Genomic DNA, 15901 nt, shown 5'->3' with positions numbered 1-15901 from the left:
TTCTACACACACAAACACATACACGGGCAATGAGTTCTATTTCATTATCTATGCAATTCAACTATTCACCCCTAGTTTCAAGTATGACCTTTCTCTAGTACACTATGAAAGCAAATTTCTGTCATTTTTTTTACTAGTCCACTTCAAAGTGACTCCTACAAACACGTGCACTTCCCCACCATGCCCAGATTCACCTTGGATCATGGTTCACCTAACTGTTGATCACCACTGGAAATTCCTAGACCTAGAACTTCCTAGATCTCCCTACAAACCTCTTTTCTGAGAGAACAATTTGTGTGGGGCAGCCAGCACTTCCCTCTATAAGCTCTGTCCTCCGGCAATTAAAAGGAACTGCAGTATAGGATTTAGAAATGTAATGCTGGGGCACAAAGGTGAGTATTCCAAGAATCTGAGAGTTAAAAATAAAGAAGGTAAATCTTTCAGAGTGAGTACTCTTTGGGCATCACTCAGTCCCAACCTGGCTTCTCAACTTCTAGCCTCAATCAAATCACAAAGCCTTACCCCACCTCCTTCCTATGTATTTCTTTTGCCCACTTTAACCTCCAATATGCATTCCTCTAGTCTGAATTTCAGTCCAAAGCAATGGTACTCAGCCCTAGCATCACTTTCAAATCATCTAGGGAGAACTTTTAAAATGCCACTGCCCTCGTCTTATCCAGAAATTCTCATTTAATTATCTATTGGGCCCAGTAGTGGGTCTTTTTAGTTTAAAGCTCTCAGGTGATCCTAAAGTACAGCTAGGGCTAAGAATACTGATCTAAAGAGAGCTTTACAAATATTTCCACATCACTTTATATATGATAATGGTATTCGTGAAACACACTGAGTAAACCTGAAAGACTGCTAGAGGCTGGAGATGGTGTGGTGGTTTTGAGGGGCAGAGAGTAGTAAGAAGCTCCTAACTAACCAGATCCCATCCAGCCATCAAGTCAACAAAGATGTAAAAACTCATGATCTTCATTCATGTTACCATTTTTGGCATCTGCATTTATTTGTAGGAAAACAGTTCCTCATCTTGATGAAGTCCCAATAGTTCATTTTCGCTTTTGTTTCTTTTGCCTTTGTGCATGTATCTTGCAAGAAGTTACTGTGGCCGAGTTCAAAAAGGGTGTTGCCTGTGTTCTCCTCTAGGATTTTGATGGAATCTTGTCTCACATTTAGATCTTTCATCCATTTTGAGTTTATCTTTGTGTATGGTGTAAGAGAGTGGTCTAGTTTCATTCTTCTGCATGTGGATGTCCAATTTTCCCAGCACCATTTATTGAAGAGACTGTCTTTCTTCCAATGGATAGTCTTGCCTCCTTTATCGAACAAGATAAGAAGCTTTTGCACAGCAAAGGATACAGTCAACAAAACTAAAAGACAACCTACAGAATGGGAGAAGATAGTTGCAAATGACATATCAGATAAAGGGCTAGTTTCCAAGATCTATAAAGAACTTATTAAACTCAACACCAAAGAAACAAACAATCCAATCATGAAATGGGCAAAAGACATGAACAGAAATCTCACAGAGGAAGACATAGACATGGCCAACATGCACATGAGAAAATGCTCTGCATCACTTGCCATCAGGGAAATACAAATCAAAACCCAATGAGATACCACCTTACACCAGTGGGAATGGGGAAAATTAACAAGGCAGGAAATCACAAATGTTGGAGAGGATGTGGAGAAAAGGGAACCCTCTTACACTGTTGGTGGGAATGTGAACTGGTGCAGCCACTCTGGAAAACTGTGTGGAGGTTCCTCAAAGAGTTAAAAATAGACCTGCCCTACGACCCAGCAATTGCACTGTTGGGGATTTACCCCAAAGATTCAGATGCAATGAAACGCCGGGACACCTGAACCCCAATGTTTATAGCAGCAATGTCCACAATAGCCAAACTGTGGAAGGAGTCTCGGTGTCCATCGAAAGATGAATGGATAAAGAAGATGTGGTCTATGTATACAATGGAATATTACTCAGCCATTAGAAATGACAAATACCCACCATTTGCTTCAACGTGGATGGAACTGGAGGGTATTATGCCGAGTGAAGTAAGTCAATCGGAGAAGGACAAACAGTATATGTCCTCATTCATTTGGGGAATATAAATAATAGTGAAAGGGAATATAAGGGAAAGGAGAAGAAATGTGTGGGAAATATCAGAAAGGGAGACAGAACATAAAGACTCCTAACTCTGGGAAACGAACTAGGGGTGGTGGAAGGGGAGGGGGTGGGGGTGAAAGGGTGACACGGGCACTGAGGGGGCACCTGACGGGATGAGCACTGGGTGTTATTCTGTATGTTGGCAAATTGAACACCAATAAAAAATAAATTTATTATTAAAAAAAAAAAACAGTTCCTGTGATCTATGGCAGTATTCAAGGCAGCTTCCACAGTTGATCAAGGATGGCTACTGGCACTCCAGTGCTACAGTACTGTCCCGCTCAGTGCATGGCATTGGCCCTCCTAGTATGTTTCATCTGAATATTACCCACTGATATGAATTACACACACTTTCCAAATCATCCATGGACTACTAAACCATCTAAGTTACTTACTATCAAAGGCAAGAGCCATATAAGTGCTTATTGCCTACCCTAAATAGAGACCTACAGTACATTTCTAACATACACTAGTTGACTGATTAAAGTCTGTGTATTCTGATCATCTACTATCAGTAAGAGCTCAAAATCAAAATCCTCAAGCAGTGAAATTTGAATAATGGGCAAAAGACTAGAAGTTCACAAGCGACAAATGATTAATTTTAGGAGATTCTTTCTTGCTCTGGGCAGGCAAAGCTCAGTCACTCCTTCCCCTCAGATCAGAACTAGGATAAAGGAATGGAAGGCCCAGTGTTGGGATCCCAGACATCACCATGTCACCCCAAGGGAGGGTAAACTGACAGCTCAGTTTAGGAAGAATCTGTAGCAGATTGTCTGGATTTAAATAAATTAGCATCATGGAGAGTGGCAATAGTACATGCTCACACATGGGCATGCCAACACAACAAGCTGCACAGCTTAAGGCGAAAAATCAAGTAATTATGGTAAACAGACCCAGTCATATCCTTTCTCCTTAGCCAAGATGGGAGGGCCACTTTGTTTTCATATACCATGTTAGGCCTGTGTATGGGTTTAGATAAAAACACAAGCCAATGATGTGAGGCAACTAACCTCTTAGGACTAACACTATCTCTTACTTTATTTTGTTTGAGTTTTTGTTTGTTTGTTTGGTTGGTTGGTTGGTTGGTTGGTTTAGTTTGGTTTGGTTTGATCTGACCCATATTTTTACCTATGAGAATTAGAATACTTAAAAGATTTCCCATTTCTGTGGAAAATTAATATGATTTTTTTCTAATAGTGATGGCACCAGCTTATAGGTACCAGCCAGAAGCAAAAGGTTGGGAATGTAGAGGGTAGCCCTTCTTTCAAGGGAAATTTGACAATGGAAGGTATGTTCATGTTTCTTCCTATGATAAATACAGACTTTGGTGTCAAAATAGCATTACCCATTCATGCCATCCTAACTCCTAACATAGTGGAATAATCAGAGCTCGGCTCAGCTGATGAAAGCTCAAATAAAGACTGTAACTCACCTGGAGTAGGCAACATCACCTAAAATTTTCCTGGTTTCAAATGTTATATGGTTTATTGAAAGTGGAGGAGCCATGAGTACTGTTCAATCAGGATACTGATTCAAGGAATTGATCCTCTCTATTTTTTAATGTTGGCCCTTGTTCTGTTTTCTCTAATGGAACTAATGTGGCTCAAGTTGAAAGTATTTGTGAACAATATGATAGAAGTAGAAAAACTCTGCTGCAAAAATATGAAAGTTGCATATAAGACAGAAATTGATAGCTCTGCAGGATACTATAAGCATCAAATATGAGGCTGTCTCCAGAACAAAAAATTGGGTGAGGGGAGTGGTGGTCTATGCAGTCTAGCTTAGTCAACTTTTCTTGAGTTCATCGGAGTACAAGGAGAACAGTGTAATGTAAACCAGCATCCTTTCCCAACTGGAAGCAGCTCAGGTTACAGGAAGAAGCAAAATTTGACCTACATCTACCCAGACATGAGAGAAGGAAAGAAGGAAGCAATTCCATGAAGCATGGAGCTCAGTGACATCACTTAAAAATGCAATATTACACAATCTCTTATGTTTCCTCAATTGTTAAAATTATCTGATGTAGCTTTGCAGAAAATACTTCCCTATTATTACAGAAACGAGCCCAAGGTAGAGTTGGGGTAAAGTGTAGCCCAATGCTGAGTGCAATTATCAGAAAAGTGTGATTGAGGGGCACCTGGGTGGCTCAGTGGTTGAGCATCTGCCTTGGCTCAGGTCATGATCCCGGGATCCTGGAATCGAGTCCCCATATCAGGCTTCCTGCAGGGAGCCTGCTTCTCCTTCTGCCTGTCTCTCTCTCTCTCTCTCTCTCTCTCTCTCTTGAATAAATAAATAAAATCTTTATTTTAAAGATTTAAAATCATGAATAAATAAATAAAATCTTTCTTTAAAAATTTTTTAAAAAGCAAAAGAAATGTGTGATTGTGATTCCAGTTTCATCAAGAAGAGCAGCAGCTCATCTTATGGGAAGTTAGAACAGTGACCTCAAACATTAAATCTCTGATTGCTCTAGGAAGCTCATATTGCACATATCTGAAAGACCTCACAGAAAATCCTCTCATCCTAGAAGGGTGAACAGAATAATTTCCTCCAAGCTCCAAGTAGAAGGTAAATTAGAGAAAACAAAGGGGAAGAGACATATCAGAAATGATCTACTGCAAGAGCAGTGCAAATTTACAGTTAGAGGAACCAATAAATTACCAAGAGTTCACACCACAGGCTGCTTTTACTCTAGCCAGGTAGCTCAACCTCTTTAATTGTCCTGATCAGAACCTTACTACTGACACTCCTAGAGTGCACTGAAATGAAATGGAAACCAGGAAATTTGCCTTTCAGCCCCCTGGTAGTAAATGGTAAGAGAGTTTAATTTTAGAGGAGCTGTTACACAACCAACAATGCATTCGGGACACAGAAAAAACCCAACCTGTTTACACAAGGACACAGTTAACAGAAATGTTCACTGAAACACCGTCTATAATAATTCAGGACTGGAAAGACACTAATTGCACCTCAACTAGCAAAATACATTGTATGAATATTCAACAGAACATGATATAAGAGTTAAAATATATAAATTTGAGCCATGTATTTCAAAAATCTTAATACTGAGCCAAAAAAAGAAGCTGCAGAATAGCACTTCATAAAATGTCACTTGAATAAAATGTTATATTTATGGATATATGCTTTTAATGATAAAAAAGCATGCATGGAGATGATAATAAAGTTAAGACAGAGCTTATCCTGGAGGAGGCCAGGAGACAAAATGGAAGAAAGAAAAAAGGGTATGCAGGTTAATTTATATGTTTCTGCAGTATCTTATTCCTTCAAATTAACAGAAATGGTTTTGGGGAAAGTGTCAAGAAGCAAGTAGGTACTCACTACTATTTTCATACTGTTCTACATGTTCAAAATATGCTGTATTACAGACCTAAAAAAATAGACAGCAATAAATAATAGAAGGAAACTTTACTATCCAATTTAAATTAATGGATAGATTACCTAGACAGAAAATCAATAGGGAAACATTGGCTTTAAGTGATACATTACACCAAATGGACCTAACAAATATTTACAGAATATTCCACCCAAAAGTAAGAGAATACACATTTTTCTCAAGTGTACTGGAACATTTTTCAAGACAGATCACATATTAGGCCACAAATAAATTTAGAATGATTAAAATGTTATCAAGCATCTTCTCAAACCACAATGGTACAAAACTAAAAATTAATTACACAATAACTAGAAAATTAACTAATACGTGAAAAGTAAATATACATGCCACTGAGCAATAATGAGTCAAAGAAGAAATTAAAACAAAAATCAAAAAAATACATTGAGACAAACAAAAATGGAAATGTAACGTATCAAAACTTAGGAGATGCAACAAAAGCAGTTCTCAGAGGGAAACTTATTGTAATACAAACCTACTTCAAGAAACAAAAAAGTTTCTAACTTTATACCTCAAGAAACTAGAAAAAGAACAAAGCCCAAAATTAATAGAAGACAGAAAATAACAAAAATTAGGGAAGAAATAAATGAAATAGAGACTAAAAAGACAGTAGAAAAGGTCAATGAAACTAAGAACTGGTTCTTTGGAAAGATAAATGAAATTGACCAACATTTAGCTGCACTCTCCAAGAAAAAAAAAGCAAATAAACAAAATCAGAAATGAAAGAGATGTTATAACTGATAACAGAGAAATACAAAGAATCATAGGAGACTACTATGAAAATTATATGCCAAAAAATTGGACAACCTGGAAAAAATGGTTAAATTCTAGGAAACATACAACCTACCAAGACTAAATTATGATGAAATAGAAAATCTGTACAGACTGATTACTAGTAAGGAGACTGAATCAGTAACCAAAATCTCCCAGCAAACATAAGTCCAGAACTAAAGGGCCTCACAGTGAATTCTACCAAACATTCAAGGAAGAATTAACATTAATCCTTCTCAAACTCTTCCTAAAAATAAAAGAGGGAACTCCTTCAAGCTCATTTTACAAGACGAACATTACCCCAACACCAAAACCAAGAAAGGATGCCACTGAAAAAAAAAAAAAAAATACAGGCCAATATCCCTGAGAACCAGAGATACAAAAATCTGCAAAAAACTATTAGCAAACTGAATTTAACAACAATGCATTATATGGTTCGTACGCCATGATCAAGAAGGAACCATTGCAAAGATGCAAAGACAGCTAAAAATCTGCAAAGTGTCAATAATATGATACACCACATTAACAAAATGAATAAAAATGATATGATCATCTCAACAGATACAAAAAAAGTTTTACAATATTCAACATCCATTTATAATAAAAACTCTCAATAAAGCAGGTATAGAGGGAACAAACCTCAACATAATAAAGGCTTATATATGACAAACTCACAGCTAACATCATACTCAATGGTAAAAGGCTGAAAGCATTTCACTCTAAGGTCAATAACAAGACATGGATGCTCTCTCTTGCCACTTTTATTCAACATGACAATAAGGCAAGAAAAGATATTAGAAAGCATCCAAATTGGAAAAGAAGCATAACTGTCACCATTTGCAGAGGACATACATAAAAAGCCCTAAAGATTCCACCAAAAAACTGTTAGAACTAGCAAGCAAATTCAGTAAAGTTGCAGGATTCAAATACACAACAAATAAACCTGTTGTGTTCTATACACCAATAATGAACTACCAAAGAGAAATTAAGAAAACAGTCTCATTTGCAACTGCATCAAAAAAAATAAAATATCTAGGAATAAATTTAACGAAGGAGGTGAAAGACCTGTATATTGAAAACTATTAGACATTATAGAAATTGAAGACAATATGAATAAATGAAAAGATATTCCATGCACATGGATTGAAAGAATTAATACTGCTAAAATGGCCACACTGCCCAAAGCAATGTACAAATTCAATGCAATCCTTATCAAAATTCCAGTGGCATTTTTCACAAAAATAGAACAAGCCATCCTTAAATTAGTATAGAACCATAAAGGATCCTGAATAGCCAAAGCAATCTTGAGAAAGCTGTAATCATCCTAGTCCCTGATTTCAAACAATATTACAAAGCTACAGTAATTAAAACAACATGGTATTAGCATAAAAATAAGCAGATAGATTAATGGAACAGAATAGAAAGCCTAGAAATAATCTCGTGCCTATCTGGTCAATGAATTGACAACAAAGGAGCCAAGAATATACACTGTGGAAAGGATACTCTCTTCTATAAATGGGGCTAGAAAAATGAGAGAGCCAGGATGAAGCTGGACCACTATCTTACACCATACACAAAAAATCACTCAAAATGGATTAAAGACTTGAATCTAAAACTTGAAACCATAAAAACCCTAGAAGAAAACATAGGTAGTAAATTCCTTGACATAAGTTTCGGTAATGAGTTTTTTTTAATCCAATACAAAAAACAAAAGCAACAAAAGCAAAAATAAATAAGTGGGACTACATCAAACTAAAAAACTTTTGCACAACAAAATGAAAAGGCAACCTACTGAATCATAGAAAATATTTATAAATCACATATCTGATAAGGACTTAATATCCAAATATATAAAGAATTCATACAATTCAATACCAAAAAACTCCAAACAATTTGAGTAAAAAATGGACAGAAGATCTAAGTAGACATTTTTCCAAAGAAGACATACATATGGCCAACAGGTATATATGAAAAGATGCTCTATATCATTAATCATCAGGGAAATGCAAATCAAAACCACAGTGAGATATCAGCTCATACCTGTTGGAATAGCTATTACCAAAAAAGATTAGAAATAACAAGTGTTGGCAAGAATATGGAAAAAAGCGGGACACCTGCGTGGCTCAGTTGTTGGGCATCTGCCTTCGGCTCAGGGCATAATCCCAGGGTCATGGTATCGAGTCCCACATCACGCTCCCAGCAGGGAGCCTCCTTCTCCCTCTGCCTATGTCTCTGCCTCTCTCTCTGCATTTCTCATGAATAAATAAATAAAATATTTTTTTAAAAAAGAATATGGAAAAAAGAGAACTCCTGTGCACTGTTGGTGGGGATATAAATTTGTGCAGTTACTATGAAAAACAGTATGGAATCTCCTTAAAAATTAAAAATAGAACTACCCTATGATCCAACAATTTCACTTCTGGGTATTTACCCAAAGAAAACAGAAGGACTAACTCAAAAAGATACATGCACCCAATGTTCATTGCAGCATTATTCACATAGCCAAAATACGGAAACAACCTAAGTGTCCAATTATGGATGAATGTAAAGAAGATGTGTGTGTGTGTGTGTGTGTGTGTGTGTGTGTATGAGCACACACACAATGGAATATTAGTGGTAAAAAACAATGAGGTCTTGCCATTTATAAAAACATGGATGGACTTCAAGGGCATTATGCAAACTGAATAAGAGAAAGACAAATACTGTAGGATCTCTCTTTTATGTAGAATCATTAAACACAATAATTAAATCATATGCCAAACTCATAGATCCAGAAAACAGGTGTTGGTGGTTGCCAGAGGAGGGGTGGGGGTGGGGGGTGCAGGTTGGAGGGATAGGAGAAATGAATGATATATTCTTTTTGTTTAAATAAACTGATTTTTTTTTAAATTACACTCTATTTCAGAAAACAGCAGAGGAAACAGCATTCCCCAACTCATTTCATGAAGCCAGTATTACTCTGATTTCAAAACCAGACTGAAAAAACATTAAAACAAAACAAAACAAAACTACAAACCAATGTCTCTCATGAATTTAGATGCAAAAAAAATCAAAAAATATTAGCAATTGAATCTACCAGTGTGTAAAAGGAATTATACACCATGACCAAGTTGGAGTTATTCCAGGGATGCAAGGCTGGTTCAACATTTGAAATCAAATGATGCAATCCATCATCATGTCAACAAACTAAGGTGAAAAGTCACCTGATGTCTTTGGTTGATGCAGGAAATGCATTTGACAAAATTCAGCATACACACACTAACACATACAAAACATGCTATAAAAAAAATGCCAGAAAACAGTACATGTATTGGAGTAGAGAAGATCGAAGTGGAAGATAGCAACGTATTTTTAAATTGGGGCAAGAAGCAGAAAAAAGTAAATGATGATGGTCAATAAATACTGCTTCTAAGTTTAGTAATTACACCTGATAAAGAAGATGTCACTTTTATTTTTTTTTTAATTTATTTTTTATTGGTGTTCAATTTACTAACATACAGATGTCACTTTTATAAGAATACAATGAAAGAACTGCACTGTCAGACCATTCTTTTTAGCGTTATATTATAAAATACATAATAAAATAAGAAAAAAGGACTAATCAAAAAATATGTCCTAAATGGCATCAAATCAGGAAGATGTGTATGTTAGATGTTGCACAGGTAGACTAATCGGAGAGGAAATTCAGATTAGAGAGAAACGTATCAGAATTACTAGAATATAAATGTGTGAAGTTAGTGAATTCAGAGAAAAATATATAGATCTTTAGGAAAGCAAAGACATGGAGAGAAAGCAAAGAAGTGTGAATGCTTTGCATTTTTACAACCAAAAAAAATGAGGCAAAACACGAAAGTAGGACAAGACTGTAGGAATCCAACCAAATCAGGTTCCAGTCTCCCCAAAGGCTGCGCTGTACCTGTGACATCTCTCCTGCTTGCCCCGGCTGGGTTGCTCCTCTTTCCATGGCATTTAAGTAAGAAGCCACCTGAAAGGCGGGAAGTCATTATCCAAGGCACAGAAGTACTTGCAGTTGAGGCCAGCTTAGAGGAAGTTCAGAGAAATCATTAGCAGGGATGTGTGGCAAAACAAAAGGCCACAGGGAGCCCCGAGAGGAGGGTGGTGGCTGTGGGTCTGTGCTCAGCACTGCTGCGGAAGGTCCTCACCCCGGCAAGCAGCCACACATTGGACTCCAGGAAGGAATTCAGGCTTCACATCAGCCTTTCCACAAGAACTCAGGCACACTCAGATACATGTGGGTAGGGGGGTAGCCTGTAGAGAAATGTAGAAACCAGTCTAATCCCTAAGAAAGCACCCCACTCCAGTACCCCCATCATCACCTTCTTTACCTTCTTGGTCTTCACTGTTCTTTTCCCAAGCAGCAGAACACAGAGTGTGAGACAAAAATCGTGGGTGTTCATCTCAGCTCCACCACGAACTTGTGACCTTGAGGCCAAGGAAGGCTGAGGTGACTTGATCAAAACTCCATAGATAATTAATGGTGGGGGATGCCTGAGTGGCTCAGCGCTTGAGTGCCTGCCTTTGGCTCAGGGTGTGATCCCGGGTTCCCGGGTTTGAGTCCCGCATCGGGCTCCTTGCATGGAGCCTGCTTCTCCCTCTCCCTCTGCTTCTCCCTCTCTCTCTTTCTGTGTCTCTCATGAATAAGTAAATAAAATCTTAAAAAAAAATTTTTTTTAATGGTGGGATGAGGGTTTCATAGCATTTCTCTGTGTGTGTGTGTGTGTGTGTGTGTATCACTACCTCTCATAACAACACTTTTTTTTTCTGGCACAAATTAATGAATAACTAATTGTCTCCTTTTTTTAGTCAATTGAACTAACTAAACAAAAACAGGTTTTAAGGGTTTTGTTTGCTTGTTTATTGAACTGGCAAAGAATTTTTGGGTATATTTTACTTTTTTTTTTTTTTTTTGGTCTGGTGAACAAATTCCATGATGTTGCAAACAGTAAGAGACTTTTCTAGAGCATCAATTTCATATTGAATATATTTGGAAAATTTCAAAAGCCTTCCTGAAAATGGCCAAAATATTTTAATTGCATTCAACTCATAATATGCTATCACAGGGCAAAGACCAAAGTGACTGGAATTGAATGAAACAAGATGCTTGTTCTATTGTTTTAACAAAAGATACACCATGGAGAATCTTTTTCAAAAATGGGATATTTGAATCAGGCATCCTGGTAACAAAAAACTATTCTGTTTTAGCATTTATTTACTCATGGTCCTCAAAGCTGACTGTACATCCAAATCACCAAGGGAGCTCTTAAAATATTCTGATGCCAGGGCACTGCCCCTGACCAACTTAAACGGTCTCTCTGGGGGCGGGGAGGGGGAACTAGGCATCATCGGCAAATTTTAAAAGCTCCCTCGGTGATTCTAATATGCAGTCAGGGTTGAGAACAACTGATTTAGACATTGCTGTCCCAATTAATATTTAAACAGTCACAGCCCATTGGCTTCACTAATCCCATTGTATTACCACCGGCATATAAAAGATTATTTTTTAAATTCCATATGAAAAGGCAGATCAATGGGCTCTTGAAGTACAAGTTACTCTGTAAGCCTTCCGATGCACTGTCCATTCTGGTAGTCCTCTTGTGTTTTAATTCATTGCCTCTGCTTTCGTAGAACTGAAAGTGTTAATCCTTTTTCACCGACGCTAGTGCAAACCTTGATATTGAATAATCCACTGAGTTGCGTGTTTAAGATCTTTGCTTCATTAAGTCACCAGATATTCCTGGCAGCAGAAGAGTGGCAAGATGTCAACCTGAGCTTTGCTGAGCCAAAAGAATTAGCTTTTACCGTATTTCTAAAGATGAATGTGCTCTTACAGCATGTCCATTAGTCCCAATACTCTAATGAATGTGTGGCTTGACAGACACAATAATTGGCATAGTTCAGAGTGTAAGAGAATCACTTTGATGAATCAGAATAAGGTCAAGTGAAAGAAGAAACAAAGATTTAGTTTGCACATATTTCTAACCATAGCAACAAGAAAGGATAAATAGCAAAAAAAACAAGATTAGGTAGACTTTGATAATCCATCAATGTGGGACCCCCTCATCTCATTAACACTAATCAATAGAAAGGTGGCTCTGCTGTAAAACAGTGGCACTCAAGTTCCATGGAACTTATTGCGTATCCTAGCAATGTCTTTTTTTCTTTAGAAGTCTGAGCATCTTATCTACTGGAGCTAATCTCTGGAATTTCTGGCCTTATCTCCTGATTACTACCCAATGAGATAGGTCACTGAGAATAGTCTAAGATTTTATTTCCCCATGAGTTTACCATCAACATTTTCCTCTTAAAACATCATCCCTGGCCTTAAATGTAGCAGGGCCTTCTCTGTTGGCTCTGGAAACACTTAGAGCACTCAGGTATAATTCTTTTGATTAAAATATGTTTTGCTTCTACTCTTCAGTGAAACAATAAAGGTAGATTGCAGAGCGAGCCCTTCTATTCCTTCTAAAAAGACCTGCTGTGAACTACAAAAGAGGAATACAAAAGTAAATTGCTTCAAATGAACATGAGACCTGCTCACTCATGCTGGGTCATACTAAAAAAGAGACTTCCCTCTGTCCAGGCAATAACGAAGGGGAGTCTAATTCTTAACCAAGCTTGACATGTGTCTGAGACAAGACGTTAGTCATGGTTGGCTTCATCTTCTCAGGAATCTCTTGTTTAATTTAACTCAACGACTTTGGATTGTGCAGGAGGAGCAGACTCTAAACCTGAATTAGATAAAAGACTCTAAATAGGAATCTGAAACCATTTCTAACCTCTTCTGGATTCCAAGCTTACCGTTATAATGAAAAACAAATCATGCCAGGAGAATGCGATCTTCTTTCGATAGAACCACAGATTCGAAAGTTTAAAAAAAAAATAGAACTGACTGTGATAAGCTATTTGGAATTTTTGAAAGGTGTTTTGATATTTGATAATTATCACATGTCCTATTTTTAATCAATTCAAAACAGACTTGACTTGAAAACTGATATGTATGCTAATGACAGAGACAGTGGGCATAACTACTGGGCCAACCAAAATTATGCAAATCACGTATGATCTTCTTTAGCTACTCACATTTCTTCCAGTTGGTCAACTAACACATATGTTTTATGTAACCACTACATTCTCAGCATTACAAGACACATAGAAGAATTATATGACCACTTCTACTTCAAGGAGCTTAACTTCTGGGTGGGAAGCTCAAAACCTGATTAAGCAAGTTATGAACCGTCAGCAAGCAAAGCATATGAGGCCATGTTTGTGGGAATTATGAATAATGGACTCCAACACATTCTCTTCTATATTTCAATAATTTCCTACTTCATGGATATCAGTGACAACTTGACTTTGTCCTTATTATGGGACTAGTCCTTATACCCTTGGGAAAACTCTCTCTGAAATTATTCTTCATTTTATGTCAGATGAACCCAATCCAAACCAATTGAATATTCTCTGGTGGCTCTTATAGATTTTTGATCCCATTCACAGGGAGAAATGTATTTTACATGATGATGCCATACCTGCTACAATCACGTAACTGACAGGAAATGTTAATGAAATTGTTGTAAGTTTTATAATGTGTGATGCCCTATGATACCTTCTATATTTGATTCGATCTATTATATGTCCTTTTTTTTAAAATATATATATTTTTTAATTTATGATAGTCAGAGAGAGAGAGGCAGAGACACAGGCAGAGAGAGAAACAGGCTCCATGCACCGGGATCCCGACGTGGGATTCGATCCCAAGTCTCCAGGATCGCACCCTGGGCCAAAGGCAGGCGCTAAACCGCTGCGCTACCCAGGGATCCCTATATGTCCTTTTTTTAAAAAAAAAATTTACCAATCATGACACACTAATTGATTTCACAATCTACTAATGGGTCATCTTGCCGTAGTTTGAATGATATCACTTGAGTCTAGATCTTTATTTTGAATGGATCTACTGAAATGTGTCATGGATTTAAGGATCACACACTCCCTAAATAAATTAAATCTGGCTTTCCAAAAAGGGTTTTAAAAACATGAGTTGTTTTTGTCAGCGCCTATAAGTATGGGTGATAGGTATTTGCTTGAATCAATCCTAAATCCATATATACCCTCTACTTTCAGTTTGAGTGGGTCATAAATTTGTTTTCCCAGCCTCACTACCTTTTGGGTACTACTTCCAACTTCTAATATTAAAATTGAAGCTTCATTAGGCAAAGTGTATTTTGATATCTGACTTCTTCCACAGTGCCAGTGTTATTTAGGGTCAATTTTTTAAAATAAGTGCTCCTGGCCACGAACAATCTCTGCTGGCTTCCTTGTCAGGTACCACAAACTCAAGGACAGACTTCTTCAGTACACTTCTCCAAAGTAGAATGATCATTAAAACATTTGGCCTTTGGATCCTAAAATTACAGCTATCTATGATTGAAATTAAAAGGAGAGATAGAAGGGAAAGATAAGATAATCTGTTTTGATGTTGAAGACTGAATACAATATTCAAATTAAATGCATAAAATTCCTAATGAAAAAGCTATCAAATTGCTTTCTGTTCAAGGGCAGTAGAAATTCAAAAAACAGAAGCACATTAGAGATACTCTGTATTATTATAGGAAAGTTACATTTATCACTATTTACATAAAGAACACAATTAACCCACTGAATTTACAACAGAACTACATTTGTTATCATTTGTTTATGGTCTTGCAACCCAGGTGAAAAATGTAAAGATGGTTATTATTCATTCAATAAATATTTACTGAGCACTCACCACATAGCAAATACTATTCTAGGCTCTGAGGAAACAGGTATGGTTCTCAGTCACAAAGACTTGTGTTTTATTGGTTGAAGGTGATCAAACCCCAATAATAAAAGCAATGAGCATCGGATAGTGGTAAGTGTATGTGAAGAATCAGAAGAGGTGTTATGATGGTATTGTGTGGCTACTTCCAGTGAATTGGTTGAGAGGGCCTATCTCCAAATGACACATTGTGACCAATAGCCGAGTGGCTCCAACTAGCCGTCTGGAATGAGGAAAGAACACTGTCCACCAAGGAACAAACCTGCAGGAAGAACCTAAAGAAAGCTAGTGATCCTGGGGTACAGTAGACCAGAGGGGGAGCAGGGTAAGATAAGTTTAAGGATGACGCAGGGGCAAAATCATGTTTGAATTTTACTTTAAATATTATGGAAAGCCTTTGCTGTGTTTTGGGCAAATCTAACTCATGCTTTCAACAGACCACTCTGAATGACATGTGGATAGCGAACTGCAGAGAAATGAGTGGAAGCAGGGAGACCAATCGGAAAGCTACTTTGGTAGCCAGGAGAGAGATGACATTAGTTTAGACTAGGGTGACAGTGGTGATAGCTTTATTACTTGGTGATAATGGATGATACAGCTGGTCTGAAGGTGAAGGTAAAATGATGCCACATAAAAAGTGATGTGTGCAGCATGTCTTCATGTAAATGCATTAAGAATAAAGCAGAAAACAAACACAGGGGTACAGGAGATATCCCCTCTCACTCCTGTG

General features: G+C 37.3%; 2 long non-coding RNA genes across 10 annotated transcripts in view; both read right to left on the bottom strand.

Annotated features, from left to right (window-relative positions):
• Window positions 1-15901, bottom strand: part of LOC144313047 (uncharacterized) — a 554585-nt gene that overhangs the window by 496046 nt on the left and 42638 nt on the right. The window lies entirely within an intron of this gene.
• The window catches only part of LOC144313048 (uncharacterized), a 27046-nt gene continuing 12122 nt past the window's right edge, over window positions 978-15901 (bottom strand). The window contains exon 2 of the long non-coding RNA XR_013378737.1: window positions 978-1388. This is a non-coding gene — a long non-coding RNA (uncharacterized LOC144313048). The remainder of the gene's footprint in view (window positions 1389-15901) is intronic.

The sequence above is a fragment of the Canis aureus genome, chromosome 4, assembly GCF_053574225.1.
Source record: "Canis aureus isolate CA01 chromosome 4, VMU_Caureus_v.1.0, whole genome shotgun sequence".
Lineage (NCBI taxonomy): Eukaryota > Metazoa > Chordata > Mammalia > Carnivora > Canidae > Canis > Canis aureus.
Note: the sequence above shows the minus strand (reverse complement) of the source record. Positions and strands in the feature narration are given on the sequence as shown.